Source organism: Psammomys obesus, unplaced genomic scaffold, assembly GCF_907164565.1.
Source record: "Psammomys obesus unplaced genomic scaffold, mPsaObe1.curated_primary_1811, whole genome shotgun sequence".
In the NCBI taxonomy this organism is placed as follows: Eukaryota; Metazoa; Chordata; class Mammalia; order Rodentia; family Muridae; genus Psammomys; species Psammomys obesus.
Genome location: NW_026596101.1, coordinates 10,290,169 through 10,295,259, shown reverse-complemented (window position 1 = coordinate 10,295,259; position 5,091 = coordinate 10,290,169).

Here is a 5,091-nt window from a genome sequence, read left to right as displayed (position 1 = left end):
GAAAAAAAGGTTATGTTTTTGTGTATCTTTTCTCTGACAGACTCTTTTATTTCTAACATTTTGTACCTACTTCCTTCTTAAAAACACAATTGAAAAAATGCTTTTCTTTGTAACATATTTGGTATTAACCTTTCCTAATTAAAATCTGAACTACTGTTTTATTTATAAGAGACACTTAAAACGTTATTGCTACAGTGTACACTATTTTCCCACTTTAATAATTTGCTGGTAACACAATCCTTTAATATTTTTATGGGAAGGTCATTGAGGCCACAAAACACATTTAGCTGAGAATACTCAAGTTTATGTCTCTAAAAACATGTTCAGCCGTTTATAAGTCCATCTATTTCTTTTTTTTTTTCAGAGCATTTGTGAACTGTAAATGTTATTGTTTCTCTCAGCTATTCTTCCTGCTTCTCCTCCTGTTCTTCCTCCACCCTTTGTTTTTCATCTCCTTCCTGCTCCTCCTTCCAAGCTTCTCCCAAACCCTCTCCACTTCTACTTCTTTCTCTTCCTCAGTGCACCGTCCTCCTCCCTCTTACTCTTCCTGTGTTTATAATGAGAATTCACTAAAGCTTCCCCACCCCAAACCAAAGTGTGATTATAATTGCATTTTGTATCACTGTAGTTTCCACCAGAAGTTATTCTAGAATGTTTATTGTTGTAAAACTTTATGTGTCCTTTAGCAAGTTTGCTTTTCCAAAACTAGGGTAGCAGTTCAGAAGTGACAAACTTAAGCATCTTGTTCAAATCTTTTGGGTTCAGTTACTAAAACTGAATAAAATTAAAGGTTTGTTTTTCTTTTTTCTTTTATTGAGGCATAATATTTGACCATCCTGAAGAGGTAAATTGTGATTGCTCAGTATATACGCACACGGAATGCGTGACAGTCACATTGCAGTAATATGCATTTCTATTGCTTTGAACATGAATCATCTTAAGAATTGAGAAACTAAGAATTGGGAAATTCAAATCCTTTCAATAATTTTGAACTACATTACAGAAAACCCGATGCTTAGTTACTCATCGTGCTGTAGAAAACTAGACTAGATGTCCTTCTATGACTGTTTAGTGGTCACTCCTTCACTTCTCGGGAGTACAGGTGCTTTTTGTGAATGGTATTTTCATTTCTTTCAGATAGACACGGCATAGTGGGAATGCTGTACCACCTATCATGGCTCAGATTTTAGAATTTTCTGTGATTTCCATTTGTTTTGACAGAACATCTATAGCAGTTTTTATTGAAGGTACCACCATGGTCAGGTGGTGGCTGACCATGTGTCCATCTTGTCCACATTTCATGCTAGCATCAAAGATTTTCGTCTTTTTGGCGATAGCATTTCTAACGGGAGTGAGATTTTATCTCACAGTAGTTCTGATTTGCATCTCCCTGCTAACCAGTGAAACTGAAAGTGGTATCCTAAGCTTGTCCGTTTGTACACCTTCTTTTAAAAAAATATCTACTTGGGATTTTTATCCCCTTCATATCTGGGTAGTACAAATATCTGGTGTTTGACTTTTTTAATTCCTTATATATTCTGCATATTAATCTCAAGTTGTGCTGCAAAGTTTATAATGTGGTGTTGAATTAAGTTAGCTAGTAGTTTGCTGAGTGCACTATTATGTATTCTAAATGGGAAGCAGTCATTAGTTTTCTTTTTGTGTTGGGTTCTCATCTGGTTTTGCTATCAGGTTTACACTAGATTTATGAAATAAATTTTGGAGAATTCCCCAAATGACAGTTATGACTAATGCTAGCACTTGACCTCCAGGAATCACAGTCCTAGGGTTGTCTGTTTAGCAGAAAAGCTCTCTTTCCCATGAACTGAGTAGAACTGGGGATTGAGGTCACTGGAAAAGATGTGTTTGGAATGTTTGATGCAACAAGTATCTTTCCCAGCTAAGAATGTTCTCTGCAAGTGGAAGCTGGCACTTTGTACCAACAGTTGCAATTTCAAGGGTGTGAGCTTAGGAGGAGACCTCCTCAAGTCCCCACAAGAAAAGTGTGGGAGGGACACAAGCTGCTGGCTATGGCAAGTGCAGTTCCTAGGCCTGAAGCTGAGGAAGCTGTCCTTTGCCTTGTGATTCACGCAGTGGCTCAAGGCTTCTGGCAGTAGCAGGGACCAGCTGCTGGCCTCTGAGGGAATGGCCATCATTGCAGCTATGATTTTGAAGGTGAGAGGATACCCATACGGAGTGCAGTTTTTTGAAACAGAACAGTCCTGTTCAATCAGGCAGTTCCCCAAACTGATGTCAAGTGTGTGCAGTCCATAGTGGTCAGCTACTATGAAGGCAGTTGTTGGCATTTTCTCCCTTACTTTTATTCTGGAAGTTTGAAATGCTTTCCTCAACCATGGCTGGGATTGCAGTTCAGTTTTGGTTGTTTGGCTTTTTGTTGATTGCTTTCATTACTTTTTGTTCTGTTGACAGTGATGGTCAATTCCTTGATTGTATACAGTCTTCCCTGAATGAGACTCCTCAAAATCCAGCTTTTCCTTTGTAATCTTGTTATTGTTTGTGAGAAGGTCTTTCACAGGGTACCTCTGTTCAGCCATCTTGCCTGGGAAACATCTGGAATGTTGGCTTTAATACTAAGCTTGCAAAAAAAAAAAAATCTCTCTTTTTTCCCATGAGACATATTAAGGTGTTCTGGAACACACGGAACTTTAAAAGAAATCATCAACTGCCATTCTTCTGACCATAACCACCAACCACGGCAGGTTCCCTATGTAATTTTTTTCCTATAGCACTCCTGTGTGGGAGCATATTGATCTAGCCACAAATCTCACATTTATTTCAAACTCATAATGCACCTGCCTCAGCCTCCCAACTGTTTGGGTTGTAGGCCCACACCACCACTGATTGCTACATTATTTGTTGTACACCTGCAAGCAGAATCTCCAGAAGCTGCCTTCTCGTTCACTTCTTGCAGAGCAGAGCAGGGAAGACAGAGAAAGACATTCTGCTCCCCTTGTTTTTGTCTTTTCCTGTGGCAGTCCTGGTCTCCATAGCATAAGCTTTTCTAGTGTCTCTCTGTTTGCCAATGTTTTTTATTCTAGTGGGAGATCTCTGACATGGTACTGACTACTGCATGTTGCTCTAAAACCCCAAGGCCTCCTTCAGAAAGTGATTTATGTATTTCTGGATAGCTTTGAGTAATCTAATCACACGTTTGTACATACTCCATTACATGTGCTGGCATATTCAGCAATGAAATTCTTATTATTTTTATTACAATTGCAGTAAGCTCTTATAGAGCGTTTCTTCCTATGAGGCACTGTCAGAAGTTAGCCTGTCGCTTAAGCCTCCATAAAGCCCATGAAAAGGTTCTAGCATTATTTTTTTTTTTTTTTTTTATTTTAGTAGCAAAGCAAAACTGAGAGCAGTAGGAGTTAGGTGTCTTGCCTGCAGTCATATAGCTAAGTAGTGCGTGTTGACCTAGAAATCAAGTTCCACAGTTCTGGTTTATACCTTCCATCCCTACCCACAAAACCCTCTTGCACACACACACACACACACACACACACACACACACACACACACAAATACACCGTCAACACCACCGCCACCACCACTACCATGCTCCTCCATGGCAGGGTGGATATATCACTCTAGAATGCTTTCTCTTTCCTCTCTCACTAAATCAGCACGTGGGGTGTGGCACAGTTGCTCATGCTATCAGAAAAGCTTCTGAACGATTTGGATCTACAGTCTTGTTTAGAGACACTAGCTTTAATTGATAGCTCCTGGGGTTTTCAAAGTGTGAAGCTCAACTGAAAAAAACCTTGACAGAGGGGATTTTTCTAAATCCACCCTCTTTCTTCTTTCCTGTTTTGCCAGAGGCCAGCATGATATAGAATTATTTTTAATGCCAAAAAAATCTTTCCGGGCTGCTGTAGTTCTCTCCATTAATCACTTCTACTGTGGGAAATAATCTCTCACTTCCTGCCTTCTTGTCCTGTTGCTCTACCCAAAATAATTCATTTATCTTCCTCAGTAGCTAGCTAACAACTACAACTTTTCTTGTTGAAGTGTGTGTGTGTGTGTGTGTGTGTGTGTGTGTGTGTGTGTGTCCGTGTGTCTGTGTGGTGTGTATGTAAAACTCTTTAAAACCGTTTTAATTTATAGAGTTTAATATAGGTGTGTATGTTCTGAAATAGGTTTTTAAACAGTCACCCCATCTCTCCTATATTCCCCCCATTTTTTTTGTAGCCCACTAAGTACAGTTGGTGCTCTCTGTATTTGCATGAGCATGGAACCAGCCACTAGATCATGGGAATCTTTTTAGTGGCTATATGTTGAAAAGAAGAAGAGGAGGAAGAAGAAGAAGAAGAAGAAGAAGAAGAAGAAGAAGAAGAAGAAGAAGAAGAAGAAGAAGAAGAAGAAAAGAAAAGAAAAGAAAAAGAAGAAAAAAGAAGGAAGAGGAGGAGGAATAAGAGGAAGTGGAGGAGAATTCCTTCCCTGAAACTACCTAGTGCTAACACTTTTTCAGTAAGGGATGAGGCCTGAAGACAATTGATCCCATCTATCCTGAGATTTTGCTCACTTGATCTTGTGCAGGTTACCACAAGTGCTGTGAGTTCATGACACTCAAAGCCGTTTTATGTCCAGAAATAACATTTTACAGCCTCCCTCCTCTGACTTAGAGACTCTTTCAGCTTCTCCTGTGATTTCCCTCAGCCTGGGTGGTGCTGGGTTAATATAGATCTTCCATATACAGCTGAACACTGAGTCTCTTATTCTCAGCAATTTTGCCACTCATCCATTCCTCCATGGACTTGTCCCCACTGAATAAAGTATCTTCTCTGGCCAAGGATGAAAGCAGCCCAGGTATATGGGTATACACATAAATATTTAGAAAGTAATTTGACAGCATGAGCATTTAGCAAAATAAGAATATCAGATTCTACCATAAGGCCTTTACTCCCCAGCCATGGGGTTTTGACTTGGATTGAAGTATCATACATGAAACTTCTACTTGTAAAGTAGGCCTTAAAAGCAGCCAGGAAGCAGTTAGTTACCCCATAACAGTTGTGCCACTATTGTACCTGCAAGCACATCTTTCCAGAGAGATTGCTACTGCAGCAAAAT